The 21,643-nt window shown below is 48.8% G+C and overlaps 1 protein-coding gene across 1 annotated transcript in view; it reads right to left on the minus strand.

The window, feature by feature from the left end:
• The window catches only part of GNAO1 (G protein subunit alpha o1), a 135,077-nt gene that overhangs the window by 96,135 nt on the left and 17,299 nt on the right, over nucleotides 1-21,643 (minus strand). The window lies entirely within an intron of this gene.

Consider the following 21,643-nt stretch of genomic DNA (forward strand, 5'->3'; position numbering starts at 1 on the left):
CCTTCCAGGAAATCACCTCACGCTCTGCTTCTGAGTTCCACCCCGTGACTTGTATCCTTTGGGGTGCTGGCTCCTCATTCATTCACAGAGATGACAGGGCAGAGGAAGAAAAAGCCTTGCCCTGCAGAAAGCAGCTTGTTTTCAACCTGGTGCCTACTCTGCTGGAAACCAACTCCTAGAAATGTGCTTTGCTCTCCATGCAGGGAAGACAATCCATTCATTTTTCTCATTCATTCATTCATTTGACCAATCTTTACTAAGTATCTACTATGTGCCAGCCCCTGTTCTAGACACTGGGATGTAGGAGTGACCAAAACAAAGATGCTGCCTACACACAGCTCTTATTCTAGTGGTAATAATATTAATAGGTAAGTGCCCGGTAAGTATTGGCTTTGAACAGGACATCATTCTAAATGCTAAACATGGATCTCATATAATCCTCAAAACAACCTTAGGCAGGTACTATGTACACCTCATTTTACAGGTGAGGAAACTGAGACACAGCTAGATACCGTGTCTAACTTTCCCTGGAGATGGCAGGATTCAGACCCAGTGAGGTACAATGATAACTCTGCCTCCCACACTATGTAAGCATCACTGATGCAGTTTCTTAATGGTGAATTCTTTTGGGCCCCTCTTAAAAGCCATTTGTGTACTGAACGTGCTTTGCTATGCTCACAAGATGGAAAGAGCCCGTAGGCTTTTTTAGGACAATAAAACTGGAATCACAGAATATAAGGCTTTGTTGTCTTTGTGAAGCTCTCTTTCTAGTCAGAGGAGCCAAGAGCTGGTTGGAGGGAGCCCCCAACCCTTTTGAGGAGGCCTGTATGGCATATTTTCCCAACATATTTTACTATTAAAGAAAACCCCAGAATTGTGTAAAATAAAAAATGGAAGGTGAGTATGACCTTGTGTTGAGTGATCTAGTTGGTCTGTGGTTGGAGGAAGACCAGCTCTGTGAGAGGCCAACAGTTTTTCATGCAAAAAGAGTTCTGAGGCCAAACAAATGTAGGAAATTCTGCAGTAAACACAAAAAGAGCTGCCTGCTAGGATTTCTCTTTACTATAGAACTTCTCAGCCTTTAATGTGCTCAAGTCTCTGTGTCTCTCCATGACAGGGATATAGGAGGCAGCATTGTCTACACTTCCCTGACCTTACAAATTTGTGTGGGGGGTGGGGGGAGCTGTAGATGCAGAACACATGTTGGAAGCTCACGGAACGAGGACTATGAGCCTGGGAAATGCCTGATTCATTGGAACTACTTTCTCTAGGTGGAAACACTGTTTCACTGGCACATTTCTGTGAGGCATGAACTTCTCCAGCGACTACCTTAGTTACAAGGCTTAAGAGGGTCAGCTATCTTAGAGCAGTCGTCAGAAGCCCCTTGCCAAGATTTTGTATTTTTTTTTTTTTTTTCTGTTAGGGAGGCTCTAGGAGGGAGGGAATATCAAAAGATCAGCAAGAGTTAAGTAAAAAAAATTTTAAAAAGCAGGTTCTAGTCTGGGTTCTGCCACTGTCTGGCTGTGTGCCCTCGGGTAGGTCCTTTACCCTCTCTGGACATTGGTCCCATTCACCCGTCTGCAATAGGTGAGAATGAACCAGATGGGCTGGGGTCCTTCCAGCTCCACGTCCTTTTTTTTTTTTGCTCTGATCTGCCACCCCAATGGGGACCGTGCTGTCGGGCAGCCATGGGGATGACACCGTAACTGAGACACACCTATCTCCTGGGACTTGGCTCCGCCTTGCCACTGGCCCTGCCCCGCTGGGTAAGAAGAGTACTGAGCCTCACAGGAGCAAAGGCCCTTTGGGAAATAGAGGTTGGGCCACCAGGGAATCAAAAATCCTTGACTTCAGACGCCAGTGTCTAGTATCCAGCCTGGTGTTTTTTGAAATCACAAATGAGACCCTTGAAGCAGCTCTGCACGGAGTCTGTATTCAGAAGTATTTGAGGTTTAGAAAGCAAGGGAGTGTTCGCTTTCTTCCTTGACCCAGTCCCTCCCAGCTGTTCTCTCAAATTCTACTCTCTCTGCAACCCCCATCTCCTATCTCCTCCCCGGTTCCCAGTGCTACCTGCCAGTCCCTAAGCACTTCCAGGCGCTCCGCGGCCTGCCAGGGCCCCTAGTCCCACACACAGCCGTCCCCTATTTCTCGATCTTTCCCAGAACTGCCCAATTCTTCCCAGTTCCCGCCCATTGTGCCCAGTTCTTCCTATTCTCCCAACCCCCCATTCCTCCTTTCATTCATTCGACAGATGGTTATTCAGCAGTCAGAATAATCCGGGGACTCTTCTGGGTTCTGGGGACATGGCAGTGAGTAGATGCAGACCCAGCTCTCAGGAAACACATAAGTTAGAAAGGAGAAATAGAAAGGAACAAATAAATACATGAGAGGTGGTGATAAATGCAGAAAAATTAAGCAGGGTAAGGGGAGAAAGTGATGAGGAATGCTATTTTAAAAGACAGCGTATCACAGAAGACCTCTTGGAAGATGTGACATTTGGTCAGAGACCTGGATGAAGAGACGCCCTTCCCTAGGTCAGAGTGAATCAGTTCTGAGCCACCTCCCAATGGCTTTCAAAGCCAGCCATCTTGGGTTTCAGAGGGTTGGGACATGGCTGTGGAGGGGACTGGGCTGGGTCTGAATAGGGACCAACCAAGTCCTTCACAGAGAGTAAGCCAAGCTGCCCGAGTCGTGGTGGCAGCCTCTTTATAGACTGTACATCCTCATCCTCCTCGCCTGTCACTGTGACTCTGAGTTCTGGCTTTATGATGTATCCACGGGGCGGGAGTTAACTAAACAGGAAGAGCTGATCAGAGCCTCAGCTGTTTCCTGGGCACCAGCTACGCAGCCCCTGAACTGTGAGGTGGGACCAACAGCTTACCATGGCCTGGGCCCTCTGTTTCTGCCTCCAGGCCTCAGTTTTCCAAGTGTGAAATGTGAGGGCTGGATGGTCTCTAAGAGCCCCGACAGTTCTCAGGCACCGCACAACTCTGGACCTGCATGGGCTGGGCTTCCAGGAAGGGCAAACAAGGGAGTGAAGAAGCCTCATCTAAGTCAGTGGACTGCCTTTCCGCCCATGCCAGAAACTCAGTCCCTGAAGCACTGGCCCGAAAAGAGGTCCTTCCCTCAGTCTTAAAGTCTTGTGGGCTGATGCTCAGTGGTCCCTTTCGCATACCACACTGGACCTCTGGTTTATATAAAAGACATCATAAATGTTATTCCAACAGCTTCTGGGATATGTTATCCTCTCCCCACCCACTTTCTGATTGGGGATTAAGGGCAGAGCTATAAAATCTGCTTGAGAGGCAACCCCTTATCAGAGGCTGAGCCAGGCACTGTTTGCCGAAGGCCCTGTTCGCCCAGGTGCAGCCGCCATCCCGGTCTGAAGCGACAGATGGTTCGGGCTTGGAAGTGAACATCCCGTTTCCTCTGGACGAGCCATGTTTGCACAGGGACAAGTGGCAGGAGATCCCACTGCCCCCGGCCCCACACCAGGCACTACTGGGGCCTTTGCACACTGGGCCGAATGCCTCCTGCGTGTACAAAGCTCACACCAGGAGAATACCACCCATGAGATAAATGCAGAGCGGCAGTTTTAAATGAAGTTTCTTTTTTTTAACTATGTAAGTGGCTAAATAATCAAAAGCATCATTTTAAAACAAACAAGAGGAGTTTTACTATGTGAAGGAAATGCAAAAATTCGCATGAATTTTAAAAATAAGAAGCCAGATGTCAAGGAATCTCTGGGCTTGAGGTGGGCTGCGTCAGGCAACGCTCTCCGATCCCCCAGTACATGCTCATCATCCTCTTCCACGATGGCTGCTTGGTAGAAAAGCATGAGAAGCTCTGGGAGTGTAAAGAGTTGGGCTTTCTTTCGTTCCACAGACTCACTGTGTGCCTGCCACGTGCCAGACGTGGTTTTAGGCGCATTGGAGTTAGAAGCCCTTGAGTTTCTGGGCCTTCAGATTTGTGTGTGAGTGTGTGTGTGCATGTGTGTGTGTGTGTGTGTGTGTGTGTGTTTCATCTCTTCAATGGAGATAATGCTATTTATCTCATTGGGCTATTGTGAAGATCAAATTAATTCTGTCTGTCTGTCTATCTATCTATCTATCTATCTATCTATCTATCTATCTATCTATCATCTCCTAGAAGAGTGCCTGGTAGTCAGCAAAGACCCAATTACTTGCAGCTTCTGCTCCCCAACCATGGGTAAAGACGATGGTATCTTCCATCAAAGCAGATATTCCTCAAAATGATTCCACCTCAACCCTCTAAATCCTCCTCGAAAGCACCAAAGTCATTTTTCATTTCTCCTCCAGCACACAAGTTTACTAAGCACCATTAGGTTATATAGAGAAAAGGTTAATTCCTTCAATCAACAAACATTTATTGAGTTCCTACTATATGCCAGACACCCAGCAGAGAACAGACAACCCTCGTTCTCATGGAACACACATGGGGTAAGAGAGAGAACAAAAAATATATAAACATGTCAGGTAGCAGTAAGTACTTTCAAGAAATACAAAGCAGGGTAAGGGAAGAGGCGATAACAGTGGGATGAGATGCTGATGTACACAGGGGAGTCTGAACAGACCTAAGAAAGTGACATTTAAGCAGACCTGAAGGAGCGAGGCAGTGAGCTGAGATGCGCTCACAGCACGCAGCAATTCAATCAGCAGACCCGCTGACTGCCTAGTGCTCGCCCCTCTGCGCTGGCTCTGGCTTGAGGCCAGCCAGCTCGGGGTGGGATGGAGCTGGGGGTGGGGTTGGAACAGGTGTGAGTGCCCCACCGTAATCTACAGGGTAAGGAAGAAAACATTACAATTCCTAGTTATAATAATGTTTAGTTAACGTATATTTTTTTCTATTTGTCCGTATGCATTTCAATATACATAATATTAAAAAAAAAAAAAGCTATATATATAGAGCACAAAGACACAAACAACTTTTACTGAAGAGGGGCAGAATCCGAAACGCCTGGGGGGCCCTGCTGCCCCATCTCTGGCCTGGCTGGGGCCGGGACTCAGCCCCAGCAGCTTCCTCTCTGGCTGCACCTGGAGCACATGAACCTGTGCAGAGCGGGCGGGCTGGCCTTCCTCCCTGGCTTTGGAAAGTACCATCAGCCTGGAGCCGTGCTAGGGGCCACTTGGTCATGCCAACTCGGGGGTGAGCGCTTCCTGTCAATCCTGCTATGGTCATGCCAACTCAGGGGTGAGCGTTTCCTGTCAATCCTGCTATGCCACTTCAGGTAACCAAGCCCCTCACAGGCCTCTCGGTCCAAGGGAGCCAGGCAGATGGTGGCCACTGCAGTGGGCTGTGCGCTTCCTGCCTCCCTGACCACAGATTCCACTCAGCTCCAGCTGCATGTGGCGAGGCCGAGGTGCACGGTCACATTGATTATATCACTAGAAAGAAAGGCCAAAGGGGCAGATGGAGAAAAACAACATCCCAAGCCTCACTATGTTTGCAAAATAACACCAGTAATGAAGTCAGGGGAAGAGGTGGGGCAGTATCAGTATTTGCTGAGTCAGAAGAATCACAGTTCTTACCGCTGAAGTTCAATGCTACTCTCATCGCTGGTGCAGGTCAGGAAGGGAGCAGCTGAGGGTGCAAACCACTCATACCCCAGACCCCAGTGGCAGGGACCTGGCGGTGGGGAGGTGGAAGCCTTGTGGCTCACTCCCTCACGTGCGAGAACCAGGCCCAGAAGCAGCGTGCAGAGGCCACTACGTCTGGGCTCCTCCAGAGCAAGGGACCCTGCAGTGCCTCCCGGGCCAAGTGAGTCACCCGTGTATAAAGCGGGCAGGTGGTGAGACCAGAGGGGATGCAGGAGCCTGAGGTGGTGGGAAGGGATATATACTTGTCTAAGGCAATTACATTTCTTCTTTTTTTAAAACACTGTCCAGGCCAATAAAACAAAATGAAACAAACAAGAAAAGCAAAAGCTCTCTTTGTCAGAAACAAACAAACAAACAAACAAACAAAAAACCGAACCCCATGCAACACAACTGAGTGTGGGATGTGCTCTCTGGGCAAACATTCAGCAATCTCAGCTCTGGTCTGAAGGCTTTTCGAAACGTTCTAAAGATCCACTTTTCAAATCCTAGGAAATGCATAGTGATGATGGGACTGTTTCTGGGGACAGTATATGTAATGGTTAGGCTCCTGGAGTGACATCAAACCCAACTAAGTTCAAATTCAGCTCTGCCATTTCCTGGCTGTGCAACCTTGGTTCAGTTTCTTAGCCCCTTTGATCCTCGGCTTATTGTTCTGTAAGTGGAGAAGAAACCACCAAACCGGTAGCTACTGGAAGAATTAGCAATTAAACAAGATAAAGTATACCAGCACCCAGAACTTACAAAACAGATGTCTAATATCAACATGGCCAGAACAGACCAGTTTTTCCCCACCACTACCCTATCCTCTTTCTCTCCGCATCTGCTCTTTCCCACCTCAGTGGGTGTCACGGCTCACCACTCAGCTGCTCGGACCACAGACCCTGGAATACTGTTCGGGTCTCCCCGCCTGCTCACCCTCCATAGCTGAGCACTCACGCGCTGGAGCTGGCTCAGACTGGCCCACAGCAGCTAACTGGGCATCATTTACTATCAGACTAGTAGCTTCAAATCAGCCATGGTGGGAATATCACACCACACAAATCGGCATACTCTACAAAGAAGGCTTCCCCTCTCCCACCCAGCTGGCTCACCGGCAGCACTGTCCTAGTCATAAGTAGGCCCTCCTGAGTCTAGCCACCACCTCTCCCACCTGGAAGACAGCGATGGCCTTCTCCATGTCCCTGCTTCTTCTCTTGCCCCATCCTGTGCCCATCCTCCACACAGCAGCCGGAGAGAACTTTCGAAGTATCAATCAGATCAGCTCTCTCTTCCCATTAACTCCCTCCAATGGCTTCTCAACACATTCAGAAAAAATTCATGAGGGCTCTGCCTGCACCATCAGCCCCTTCCTAGATCTCTGGCCTCCCTTCATGTTCCACAGCCTCCCCTCCCCTTATCTGGCCCTGGCCACCCTGGTAGCCGTCCGGTCTCCGGGTCATCACGGGCTCATCACTCTCTCTGTCTTTGGGGAAGTTCCTTCCCTAGATCCTCGCGTGGCTGCCCCATCTCATCACTAGAGTCTAATCTCAGATTTCACTCCTTAGAAAGCCCTCCCTGACCCCCTTAGCTACCTCCCGTCACACTTCTCTTTTTGATTCTCTTCATAGCATCCAGTAGCCAAAACTTATTGTGTGCTTGTCTGTCTTCCTGAAACCAAAATGGCAGCTCCCTGAGGGCAAGGCCTCTGACTCCCGATAGCTACATCACCAGTACCTGGAAGCACACACAGCAGACACTCAATAAGTACTCACTGTCTTACTGACAACCGGGCTATAGTGATTATTCCACTCTTTCACCCTTTCCAATGAGATGGCTGAAATGCCATATTCTGCTCTATGGAGATATAATGGCTTTGCCTGTGGCTGTCTCGTGTCAGGGGCAGCCTGGCACAGACAGCCTCAGGGCCCAGAGATACTGGGTGCCACCCCATTCTGCTAAGGCTCTCATGGAGACAGAGGACACTACCAGCTGCTCAGAAAGATCCCTTTGGCTGCCAAGATGCACTCGGCCTAAACAGAGCCAGGGACAACAGTGCATCTCTGTCCCTGAGGCTGACATGAATGTTCTCGAGCCATCCTTCTGAAAGGGGCCTGAAGCTCAGGGTCGTCACTTGAGATCCTTGAGGTGTCCAGATGGGTTACAGATGGAGCGACTGAGTCTCAAGGAGCCACATGGTCCCCGGTCCTATAACGCTGTAAGTATAAACATGCAGACGAAATGCAAGTCTGCTAAACCTTATGTCAGAGCAGAGGCACAAGCAGGCTTGGGACAGGCTGCTGTTCCATGGGAAAGCTGCCTCTGGAAACATGCAGAAGCCCGAGGACCAGCGGCAGACAGGCCTTGCCGAAGGCCACCTCTGGGACGGGAGAGTGGGGGCTCTCGCTCCTCTGTGTTAGCTCCTCTCTCCAAGGCTGAGCCAGGGGCCAGAGTCAATACCTCTACCTCAAGCCTCTGGCTCGGCTGAGACCACGGGGTTGAGGAACTCCTACAGAAATATTCAGAAAAACAGTCTGGTGCAGAGGAAGGCACAGGCTACATTCTGGGGCTCTGCCATTATCTGTCACCGGAGGCAGGTCCATTCTCCACTGAGCCTCAGATTCCCAGCTGTGAAGTGTGGGGCTTGGATTGATGGTCTCTAAGAGTCCTTCCATCTCTGACATCCTCCGAGTCTAAGATGCTCGGATAAGTCATGCACTCTTTCTGGTTCTTGGTTATGCATTCAGCATATACTTATGGAGCATCTTCTCTGGGCCAGGCACTGTATTAGAGACTTTAGGGGAATGTAAGAGATGAATGAAATGCAGTCTTTTCTCTCGAGGAGTTTTGAATCTCATTCCTCGGGCAAGTTACTTAACATCTCTACATCTCGGTTTCCTCGACTATAAAACAGGTTCGATAACAATTCCCACAGCTAAATACCAAGTAAGCACTTAGCCATGTGCCAGGACCTGCGCAGAAGGCCTTCATGTTCAATCCTCACAGTCCTAAGGCAGGTTCTTCTCCTAGGTCACTGTGAGAACCAGAAGAACGTCCTCCCAAGGCTCCGCGCCCTAGCCCCTGGAGCCTTGCGCAGCGAAGGGGGCCCTGCAGATGTCTTTAAGGTTATGGACACCGAGATGACAAGGTCATCTTGCGTAACTGGATTAGGCAGACCTGACCTAATCACGTGGGCCCTTAAAGCACAGGACCTTTCCCGACTCAGTCAGAGAGAGATGCAATGACAGAAGAGGGAGCACAGAGCTGCAATGGGGAAGAACTCGACGCGCCACGGCCGGCTTTGAAGATGGAGGAAGGGGGCCGCCAGCCAAGGAATGCGGCAGCCTCTAGAAGCTGGAACAGCCCTCAGTTTACAGCCAGGAAGAAAAGGGGGGCCTCCTACGACAAGGAATTGAATTCTGCCTGCGATCCCAAAGAGCAAGAACCGGATTCCCCGCTGGAAACTCCGGAAAGGAACGCAGCCTGCAGACACCTCGATTTTAGTCTGCTGACCTATGAACTCTAAGATAATAAATCTGTATCGTTTTAAGCCATGAAACTTGTGGTAATGTGGAGCCGCAGCAGTAGTGAGCTATGGCAGCTACCCCACACCCAGGAGCTGGAGCGGGGTGTGCTGACGCTCCGGTGCCAACACGGCATTGTGGGGCCCTCGCGTGGGGCGCGGACACTCAAGCACACTATGGCGTGCGTCTCACAGCGGACGCATGAGACACCGACTCACCGCGCTTGGGACTGACCGCCTGGTACAGTGCAAGCACTCAAAATATATTAGCTACTGTGATCACTTTCATCGTCAGTTCCTAAAATCGAGTAGCATAGCTATGTCACAGTTTCCCCACGTGTCAGAGGAAGGGACGGGACCACGTGCTCTCTCCCAGGCCCTCTCTCCTGGGTTGATCCCTGGCTCACTCCATTTCTGCATTTCCACCTGAGATGGAATCGCAGGCTTCCAGGCTCCAGGGTGAGCCTCTAGCCTGCGGTGAGGTTGACAAATTCCCTGCATCTGGTGAGTACACGTGAGGGGGTGAGATCTCACAGGGGAAGGGCTTTTATGCTCTGTTTTGGAGGCCACCAATCCGGGGAATCAGAGGGCTCCAGGGTTTAGGGCAGCATTCTCATCTAGATCATCACACCGCACAGGCTGCAGAGGGGCACACCCCGGGCCCATTCGAGGGTTTATTTTAAGGATCTCTTAGACAGGCAGCCCACCACCTCCTGCTGCAACAACCTTAGTATTCTACGATTTCTGGGGATGAGAGGGGTTCTCTCCCAACCTTGTGAGTCTGATGCAGAAAAAATGAAAAAGGACTGCAAAGCACGTTGCACATCAAGGAGGCTGCCTCACTTGCCCTTCAGAACTGTGAACACGTTGCTGCTCCCTCCCTCCCACTGACATGCTCTGTTCTTAATAAGGCTCCCATAACGATCTCTCCTTAGAGATAATCACAGACTCTCAGGGGCATGCCACTCTTAGCTGTCAGCATCATTTAGGAAGACCTTATAAAGGCTTTAAACCTCCTGCTCATCTCAAAGCTCAGCTCTCTTCAAAACCTTGTTAAATCCCATTGCAAAACTTCTGTGCTTGACTCCCAGCTCTTTTCCTGAGTTTCTCCCACATCCCGCCTGGCATCCTGCCATCCGCACACAGAAGGACAGTGCTTATATTCTTTGGAGCGCCATCACTGGCTCTGAGGCTGGTCACCTTTCTCTCTGCCTTGGGATGAAAAATCGAAGACCAGAGGACACAGGCATGTGTACAAGTTTGCTGAAATGATAACAATGACCACAATGTCACACCTGTGCTCCTCCATCTTCTGCCCTTCCTGTTGTGTTTCTGGGGCTGCCACTACAGTCCTGGTGTTTCTCAGCGTCAGGCTGGTTGATGTGTAATTTTTCTCTGCTTTGCTGGAGTTTTGGACTGACTGACGAGGGCCTTCTCTGATTTTTGAACTAGACCTCGGAGGACCCGAGGCACTGAGGCCCCGAGGCCCCGACCCAGTGACAGCAGGTTCCCCACTGCCCTAGGATCTTTAGCACACACCTCGGACGCTTCTCTCTCAGGGGCTATTTTATGAGTTGGGAATTTCAGGATTCTTCCAGAGAACAGTGGAAGTCAGAGCCATGACAGCCAAACAAAAAGCAGGATGCAGTTACGGATGAGGCCCTACATCAAAGGTTCAGAGATGTGGAGTCAAGTCTTGACCTATGGTTGGCTGTGCGACCTAGGGAGAGTTAAATTTCCTCTTTAGGTATTAGTGTGTCTTTATCTGGGGGACGGGGCTTAGGTTGGGAAAAGGACAGATCTATTATCTGATACAAAAGAAAAATCTGAAAGGCAATTACACTTATGAGGATCTGCACAACCGAGAGCCCCCCAAGAAGCCTTTTGCTCTGAGAAGAACAGAGATGTGATGGGGCCCCTCAGCATTCCAAGCCTGGCTGGCGTCTTCCCCACGCGGGAGTGTCCTCCTGAAGCTGGGGTCTTGCTGGGAATGGAGGGTCAGGTGCGTTCTCACTGCAGGAAGGTGTCCGGGGCTCCGGGTAGGAAGGGGAACAGGAAGGATTCGTTTAGCGGCTCTGAACTCAGGAGCCCGTGGGACAGAGCTGGCGTGGTGACCAGGTAACGGCTCGCTCCCCACGTGCACCGACATCCCCACCAGCGACTGAGTCTTTGACATTAGGTGGGCACGTCCCATGGTAACCTTAGGGTGCAGCCGCCTCCCTCTGGAATGGGTCAACTCGGAGGTGTAGCTGAGGGTGGAGGCAGGAGACTGCTCCACCAAGCACGTTCCCTCTAAGTGGAGTCTTTCATATCTGAAAAAGGGTGTGGGCGTATGCCCACAGTGACGACATAGCGGAGGGGCAGAGGGTCAGTCTGTTCCACGTGCGGGAGAAACACCTGTGGCCTATGCGCTCAGAGGAGGCTTCTGTAAAATGACATCTTGCTGAAGCCTAGAGGGCGAGTAGGATTTGGCCAAAGAGCAGGATAAAAAGATTAGGGCGCAGGATGGACAAAGGCCTGAAGATGGATGTGGGAGCACAGGAAGTCCATCTCAGAAACTGACGGAAGTTCAGGGAGGTTCGAGCAGAGAAGGAAGCGCGGGGACTGGCTGGAGAGGTTGGCTGGAAAGGTAGGCAGGGCCGGTCACAATGTGCCTGGAGCCTGACCCGGGACTCAGACAGCAAGCAGGGAGTCAGCAGGCTGCCCTTGAGCTCTGATGGGAGCAGAGCAAATGCCCTTCTCAAGCTGGCCCGCACAGCCAGTTACCCCGGTGGGTGGTGTGGCTGGGCCCCAAGTTCAGCGCCGGGCCCCGCATCGCTCATTTTCCAGAATTACCTGCTGGAACCTCTCACTGTGGCAGAGCACGGACGCTCCACTTTTGTTTTCTCCACTGACGCTGCTGCCTCATAGTCTGCTCTGCCCCGCCCCGCAACTAGCACCCCTGTAAGAACCGAAAGGCGGGGGACGGCCTGAGGCCCAGATACCAATCACCTCCACGCTCAGGACAGCACGAGCCAGCTGGGCATCCCGCTTCGAGGGAGAGCGGCTCCGCTCAGAACCATGGGCACTTGCTATCTCCAGCAAAAGGCAGGGACGAAACGGAGGGGGAGGCCACCGGGGACAGCCGAGAGGATTTCCTAGCCCACCTGGGGCTGGGCGCAGCTTCTCGATTGTTTTTGGCAATTTCTGGACGATCAGAAATATGCACTTGGACATTTGGATCGAAACGCAAAGCCCGACAGAACTGATCTCAGGCCGTGAGTCGCCTGGCATGTCCCCTGCCTCTACCTGAGTGACTGCCTCTTCCCTCCCAGGAACGTACGAAGCACATTCTTTGTCCCTTATCGGACTTTGCCACGTGTTATTATTAATTTAGTTATGTGTCTTATCTCCCTTATTTGATTTTAAGCTACTCAGGAATAACATCCTGGGGGTGTCACTCACACGCAACACAGTGGCAGCGGTAACTCTGGAAGAGAGCAACACAGGGTTCCGGGGAAGCTACTCAGGTCACGTCCTGGCTACGCCCCATGAGAGTGAATGTGGACCACTGACTTAACCTTGCTTTAGTTTTCTCATCTCTAAAAAGGGAGTCATAACACCCAACTCATTGTGCAAAGTCTAGTGACTGAATAACCTGAACGTATGTGAACGGGGCCACTTGGCAGATCTTCAGCGAGGTGGGCCTCTTCCCCTTCTCTGCGTTCCCCACAGCTCATGGCTCCACAATATCATTTAAAAAACTGATGAAGAGCCAACACTTGACTTGCCGCGTTGGGCAGCACGGAAGCCACTATGTCAGCTGTACATGATGTTTTAGAATACAGGCTCATAAGAGAAGGATGCAGAGGCTCAACCTGAATCTCCAGCATCCTTAATTTAATATGCACACTACCTCGCTGCCAGCATTTAGCTAGATCTGGTGTCCTGTTAAAAATGACGATGCAGCAATCACCTTGAATTGAACAAGAATACCCAGTCTGTCACTTTTTCGCTGAACTGTGAATCAGAGCTCACTATTGATGCTGCAGCAAAACTCTGAAGGCAAGGACATGTCACAGGGGATCTTTATTTATTAGTTAAACTCGAAAGATTAAAGGTTTTAGGATGGAAAAAAATTACTAAATACAGCAAATAATCAATCTCAAACCCTGAGTCATGGAAAATATAGCTAGTGCACGAAGCAGTTATATTCAATGAGATCTGTTCTTTTTTTTTTCTTTTTCAGGCTACTGCCTAATTAAGATGTCCTCTCAAGACTTAGCAGACAGCCTTGCCCATGGTCATTCTGGCTGCATACCTGAGCCCCGAGCGAAGTGCTTACCTGGACTAACTCACCTAATCCATACTACAATCCCGTAGGGCCCGTAATGTCATTATCCTATTTTACAACTGAGGAAACTGAGGCCAAGGTCATAGGGCTGGCAGCCAATGAATGCAGGCAGCTGCCTCCAGAGCCTGCACACTGCGGCGCGGGGCTTCACTGTCCCTGAAAATCCGGGGCTTGCCCATATCAGGGGGATCAAGCTGAGTTGAGGGGACGCTTTGTTGACAGTTTCTATTTCACGGCCCTATAAGACTTTCCCACTCATGATCTCACTTGCTCCTCTCACCAGGCACATAAAACTTATATCGCAGGTATTGTCACCACTTCACAGGGGATAAAAACTCCCGAGGCTCAGCGAGGGTACGGACTGCTGACTCCTAGCCTGGCAAGTGGGAGAGACGGCACTTGAATCCTGCTGTTCACAGAGGCGGGCAGGTTTGTGCCAAAAATGGGCTATGCCCGTGAACTCATGTGCTGGGCGATTCAGCACATCTCAAGCGGGTGCTGGGGCATCTCCTCCCAGGTCTCCACTGCCAGGTGCACACAGGATGAAGGCGGTTCATAGGTGGCTGATGCAAACAGCTGAGTAGGGAACACCAGGCTGTCTGGGGCATGCCCTTCTCTTTTGAGGGGTCAAACACCTCCCCACACAGAGCGCCCCTCCCTGCTCCCCACAGAATCAGACTCTTCAGAGGCTAGGAGACTCAAAAAGGCATTGCTTAATTTCCAAGGCCTTCATTTGCTTAACAAAGAACACTATTATTACCTTTTAAAAGATTGAAACATAATTTATAAAGAGCAAGACATACAAATCTTATGTCTACAGCTCCACAGATTTTTATAGAAGCATAACCTGTGTAATCACTGCCTAGATCAAGATATTATTTCTTTAGATTTTTTTGCCCCTGGCAATAGGAAGGAAGGGCCTAGCAGTGCAGCTCTGTCACAGGCTCCTCTGGTACTTAGCATTGGCCCTAGCACCTGCCGGAATGAGCTGAAAATCCCAAGATCTGTAGGGGAAGGGAGCAGAGGCCCAGGTCTAGGCTGTGGAGAGAGGGGTTGGGGCGGTTGGAGATAGTTGTCTCCTCCCCTCCCCACATATAGTAAGTCCTCAATACAGAGCTGGTGTGTGACAGGCTCAGCAATTCTTTATCCCCTGAGGACCCAAATACATACATAACTTCTCATAGCATAGAGAAAGCTTCCACGCCTAACAAGTCAATTTATGAGAAAACCCACAACAGTGGAAATGGGCCGCTCTACTTATTATGTAAATTTACCCTGAATATTCACTGTGCACTAAGGACCTATTTGGCTTATGGGGTAGAAAAGAGTAAGAATTGGAATACTTTCCACAGGAGGTTTACACTTTGATGAGGAAACAAGTCCTACACATCCAAGTGTTTGCCAATTGGGTGAACAATAACAACCATAATTATTATGTTCCTAGTACTGTGTTCAATACGTTCTACTCTGTTTCATATAATCCTCAAACTTACTGGCCCAAGGTCATGAAGCTAGAAGGCAGCACAGCTCGGATTCAAACCAGGCAGGGCCACCACCAACGCTGGCACACTTCACCATCACACTCAAGCTGCTTCTCTCCAAAAAGCTCATGTGCAGAGCCCTCTGCTAGCCTCGCAGGGAGCAGGACCATGCTGGCAATAGCGCATGCGTGCACATGCGTGCCTGTGATGCCCGCATAAACGAAGGGATAACATCCACGGGACCACGACAGCGCATTAAAAAACTAATGGTGAGCTGGAGACATCACGCACAAAATAACTGAGAGAAAGAAGATTTCACCGTGGGTTAGTGACCAGAGAGACACCCCATAGAGCTGGCCCTCAGGCCAGATCTGCGCATGAAAGGGAGAGAGGAAGCCTGCCTAGCATCCAGCACAGAGGCAGGCAGGAGGCAGGGGAGTGCGCGGACGCCTGAGAGGGCATCCTACCGGTGAGGGGCAGCTTGGGATCGGTGTGGTGGGCTGGATTAGGGTTTGTTCTCAGAGTCGAGGAAGGTGTCAGACCCAAAGCAGAGGGTGAAAAGAAACCATCTGATGTGGCTGTGCAGGACAGAGAAGGGCAAAAACGGCATTTCTGAAAGACAGCTGAGGAGGCTCTACGCCACAGACCCAGAGAAGGGATGAGCAGGAGACGGGAGCGAGGGGGCCGCGGCCAGGTGCGGGCGAGGGGACAGACACGCCGGGCAGGAAGCGCTGAGAAGACGACCCAGTGGGAATGCAGGGCAGCTCGTGGGCCTGCAGTTGGGACACAGACGCTACTACTACCTCCCCAAGATGGCAGAGGACCAGCTCTTCCAAGGCGCTCTGGTCCTAAGGGGGCAGGAACCCCAGTCAGAAATCAGCCCCATGCTAAGGGCAGCTCTGAGGATACACTGTCCAAATCCTCATTTTTTCTCACCTTCATGATTTTTATTGCCTTTTAAAAAATGTCCTGCTTACTTCAACCTAAATGTAGTTATCTGTAAAACCATGGTTTTGATGTGTTAGGGACCTTCTGTCCTAAAACACATTAAATAAACACATCAATATAGGTGGTTTACTTGCAGGCCACTAAACTTCTGGGCTACACAAGGGACCTGCCCTGTGGTCTTGGATCCCAGGGATCTGCACCTGACCCCAGATGTGCTTGCCGAGCATGTCCAGGGCGGAGGCCGCACCTGGATCCCAGCAACCCTGAATGAGGTCTGCAGGCCAGCGTCCTTGTCTTTGTTCAGGTCTCAGTGCTTGTGGTCTGAGGACGGGCGAAGGGGAGAGCAGAAGGCAGAGCCAAGGCCAACGATGACAGCCTCCTCCACTAGGAGACCAGCGGCACCAGGTGCCCATACTCTCCAGGCCCTTGTCTCCTAAAGATTAGCCAGAAATGATCGGTCCTAGGCCATGTGGAGTCAATCACTTCCTTCCTGGCAGGGCTCCTGCCCTCCCATGTCCCTACTCTGTCAGGACACATGTACGCACATGACACACATACACACGCAGAGGTCACCCTTACCCGCTCCCCAAGCAGCTGGCCTTGCAGGTGAATAAGAGTCCACACGCTCACAAGCCACAGGTTTATGGAGATTTGTGATGGCGCTTTCTTCCTGACCCCACCTTTAAGTGAGGGCACCCTCCAAATAACCGTGGACCACACAAGGGCGCCCATTTTCCCACTTCATTTTTGACTAGCTACACGGACCTCCTTGTGGTTCCTCACACACACACACACATGCACACCAAGCACACTCCTGACTCGAGTCTTCACACTTTCTATTCCCTCTGCCGAGAACACTGCTCCACTGTACGTAACCGGCTCCCCCTCCTCCATCAAGTCTGCTCAAATGCCGTCTCAGCGTGGCCTTCTCTGACCGCTTCTGCCACATCCCTTCCCCACGCCTGACCCCTTCCTCGCTTTCTTCTTCCCCCATAGCATTTATCATCTGATGAACCACTTTATGTTTTACTTGTTTGTTTATTGCCTGCCTCCCCCAACTAGAATGGAAGAATATTCCATGAGGCGGTGAATTGCTCAGTTTTAACACTTAAAACAGTGCTGCATTCAACTATCTGCAGAGTGCAAAAAGTGAATGAACAATAATGTTGGTGGAAACCATTTTATCCAAATGGTTCCAAACACTTTGGTGAGAGGCTACAGGTATCTGAAAACAACCAAGTTCATATTCTTTCTTCCCTGAGAGAACGAGTGTGGATCTTGACCAAAAAGCAGTAACTGGGTCTGGCCTGGCTTAGCTGAGTGACCTTAATTCTCATGCAAGTGACCAGATACCCAGGGTGTCCACCACTGCGGGTGGTTCCTGGGGACGTCCCTGCCCATTGCACAGACTCACCCTGTGTCGTACCCGTGTGTGCCCATGTCATTTTACAGAAAGGGCCCAGCAGAGCACTTCTGCTCTAGAGATGCTTTGTACTCGCCTCCTTGCTGCTAAAACCAGCCCAGCATCTTTTGTAACAAATGGCAGTACATTACTCTTGTCCAGGAGCTGCTCGTCCAACAATTTCTGTGACTCGAAACCCTGCCAGGAGCCATGAAAGACAATGAAGAACTCTGAGCACCAGATTGCACAACAATAGCACCTTGTCACCATCGCTGACATGTGTAGAGGGTTTCACAGCTGTCAACTCATTTTTACATACTTAATCCTGTGTCAGAAGTAGGCAGATGCAGAAAGGTCCGGGCCCTAAAGCACAAGCACTCTAGCTGTGGAAGAGTCCCTCAGGTCCTCGCTCATGTCCTGTTTACTTCTGCCCTGCACTCTGCTGTGACAAACCCAGTCTCTCAGTTTTCCAGGCCCCTGCAGAGTCAGAGTAGAACAAGAGAAGGAGAAAAACACTCGAGGTAGGAACACCGCGAGCAGCAAGACCTGACAGATAACAGCAAGTGAAGAGAAAGGAAAATTATATAAAGCATATCGAAGCAGAAAACTGCATTCCAGGACACGGTGGGGAAGGCAGGGGGGAAAACTGCCGTAAGCGGCCCTCCTGATTTTTAGCACAAAGCAATAAACGGAAATGATGACCTGAGGCCATCAAGACAAAGGTTAAATACTTTATAGGGCATCGAGTTACTTTTGGTAATACCGTGTGACTACTTTCTTTTGTAAATGTTCCTCCTAGTTTCTAAAACTCTCCCAGAATTGGTAAACAAGGTTTGGAAAGAACATTTACATTTTTAAAAAAGTAAAACCCACTCTCGCAAGTAGCCCTGTGACAGGACCTCCCGGCTTTCTCAATTGCGAAAGATCGTCCTTCCATTAATCGCCACGCAGCCTAAGTCTGCACACTCACATTTCAGACCCAGGCTGCCATCCACAGTTTGTCCCTTCCTTTTTGCCATTATTCGTCATTGTTTAACTGCAGAGTTGCATAATTTACAGTCACCCCATGAAGGGCCGTGTGTTCCAGAGTAGGAAGCTGTCAGGGTGAATAGAGACTGCTGGGCTGTGTTCACAAACAGACCACTTCACAATTCCTCTGCACAGCCGGCAACGGCGAACCTCCTCCTTGGCAAACCTCCTCCTTGCCTGCAGGCAGCTCCTGACGCTCAGCACGACTAGGGGAAGGGGTGCCGGGAAGGAAGGCACCCATAAATCCTCTCCAGTCTGGTGTATAACAAAGCAGGCTCATAAAATCCCAACCGTATTTTCAAGTCAGGACTGAGTCAAGATGCCCAGGGCAATTCCTGATTTGGCTCCTAGAACCCAACAAGTTGTGAACAAATTTTCTCAGCTGGGAGGGAACTGTGTAGAGGGCAGGGGTGGGAACTGATCTCGGAACTTTGGGTAGAAACTTAACCCAAGAGCTGACAATAAGCAGGCCTGCGTGAGTCTGAGGATGCGAGTACAGCTTGCTAGCGGCAGCCCCAGATCTGCGCAGGGGTGGGGCCCTGGGAGACAGCATGGTGGAGGGTAAGAGGCCCAGAGAGTTCTGTGGGTGTCTACACTGACTGCAGCAGGTGTGCCGACTGGTAATACGAGTAATGGGACTCCTCCAACTCTAGACTGTCCTCTTGGTGATGACCCTAAACAAGCATTTTGGAAAACTTCTCTGAATCTCACTTTCTTCACTTAAAAAATGGGGATAACCAATAACTTGACCGTGAGGTAGGCTGGCCAAATATTGAGCATCTGAAATAATAGATGTTCAATAAATATCATTTCCTTCTCCCCAAATGGCTTCCCCTAACCCTTCCTGAATATTCTCCCTTGGGAAGTTAAGGAGAAATGGGACCACACTCATTCTTGCTCCTTTACTAGCTAGCAATGGGAGCCCAGACTGGTCACTCCCTTCTCTGGACCTCACAATCTACAGATTAACCATTAGACTATACAAAAATTAAGAAAGGTTGACGAACACAAAGTCAATATACAGAAAATCAATTCTATTTCAATACACCTGCAACAGATACAAAATGCAATCCACAAAAAGCAATTACAAGACCATAGTAAATACCAAGTATCTAGCAATAAACCTAACAAAAAGTATATAAAATCTGTCTGGAGAAAATTATAAATATTTTTAAGGAAGTTATGTTAAATAAATGGTGGAACATAGCATGCTCATAGATCAAGAAGACTCAAGATTTAAAGATGTCAATTCTACCCAAACGGATGAATGGATTCAAAGAAATAGGAACCAAAATCCCAACAGGTGTGTGTGCGTGTGTGTGTGTTTGTGACATAAACTGATTCTACCATTTACATGGAAAAGCAAATGGCTGAGGACAGCCAAAACACTCATGAAGATGATCAATGTGGAGGAATTTGCTAAATCAAGTTATAAAGCTATAGTAATGAAGACAGCGTGACATCGACACAGAAATAAAGAGTCCAATGAAATGGAATAGAGAGCCAAGAAACAGGTCCCTGCGTGTTTAAACACTTGACTTATGACAGAGACGACTCTACAGAAGGCACTGCAAAAATGGCCTTTTCAACAAGCAGAGCTGGGACAAATGGGTATTCCTTAGAGGAAAAAAATGAAATCGGATCCCAGTCTTACACCGTATGTAAGAATCAAACATCAGTGAATTAAACACCAAAATATGAAATAAAAAAAAAAAGCTTTGAAGCTTTTTGAACAGGGAAAAAAAAGAATAGCTTTTGCCACCTCAAGATAAAGAAAGATTTCTTAAATAGGACACACCAAAAAAACACTAACCCAAAAGGAAAGACTGAAAAATCTGACTATGTTAAAATAAAAACATCTTTTTATCACAGTACACTATTAACAAAGTGAAAAGACAAGCCAGAGAATGGCAGCTAATATTTGCAATGAATAAAACTGGAAAAAAAATGAGTATCCAGAATAATGAAGAACTTACAAATTAATGAGAAAATTAAAACTTAAAAAAAAAAAGTGCCAAGTGTAAAGGTGCTTCACAAAAGAGGAAATCCAACGTCCAGTAAACATATAAAAAGTTGTTCACCTCATCGGTAATCTAGGATAGGTAAGTTAAAACTACGACAAGATACTACTACTTATCTATCAGTTTGGCAAAAATTAAACAGTTTGACAATACCAAGTCTTGGCAAGATTTGGAATAGAAATTCTCTGTGCTACTGCAACTGTAAAATGGAATAATCACTTTGGAAAACAATGTGGCATTATCTAATACAGTTGAAGATTCCCAGCAATTCTACTTTAAAGAACCCTTCACAAATGCATATGCCTCAGGATATGTATCTATACGGTTATTCATAGCAGCATCCCTCATAATCACCTAGAACTCAAAATAACCCAAAGGCACATTAACAGTAGAATGGATAAATTACAGTATAGTCATGGTATATAACAATGGAAGGTATATAGCAATAAAATGAATAACATAGAGCACGTTCTTGAATATTTATAAATATCTGTGAATGCTACATAGAAAATTATAAATATTCATAAGATGAATGCTATAGAATACTATATACCAATGAAAGTGAATAAACTACAGCTATATACAACTTGGATGAATATTACCAACACAGTGCTGAAGGAGGATATAAGACTTAATGCATAAGAGTATGATTCCAAAACCAGGTAGACTGAACTATATAAGATGATGCATACGCAGGTGATAAAGTCTACAGAAAAGCAAGGAAACCGCATAAAAGTCAAGGTAGAGGCCAGTGAAGGAGGGACCTTCTTGGGTACAAGCAATATCCTTGTTTTTTACCCAGTGATGATTATATGAGGGCTCGCTTTTAAAGTACCTGTTAAACATGTAAGATAAATGCACATTTTGCATGTATGTTGATCTATGCCCACCCACCCCCAAATGCTTTTCTGTTAAAAAAGACAGTTTCGATGTTGCCTCCTCCAAAAGCTTTCCCAGAGTCCAAACTGAGATGGGAACTCCCTCAGCATCCTCCATTCGCCTCTCAGCGAACTGTCGTGCTTATTATGAAGCGCAGGGCATCTCCACCCTCGAGGACAGAGATGGAACCTGTCTTGGCTCACCACTGTCTCCTGTGTCGACTGGTGAGCTTGGCTGAGTTATTCAATGGTCAATGACTGCACTGAAGGACCTGAGCTGGTAAAAAATAATTAGCACGGAATCAATCAACTGACAACCAATAAGAACGTACTGAGTGGTGTGACGGAAGGAGAGGCACACCTGGAGTCAGAAAAACTGGGATCTAGTTTGTCATGTACTGACTGGCCACATCGCCTTGAGTACAGCTTTTATC

Source organism: Pteropus vampyrus, unplaced genomic scaffold (genome assembly GCF_000151845.1).
Source record: "Pteropus vampyrus isolate Shadow unplaced genomic scaffold, Pvam_2.0 Scaffold51, whole genome shotgun sequence".
In the NCBI taxonomy this organism is placed as follows: Eukaryota; Metazoa; Chordata; class Mammalia; order Chiroptera; family Pteropodidae; genus Pteropus; species Pteropus vampyrus.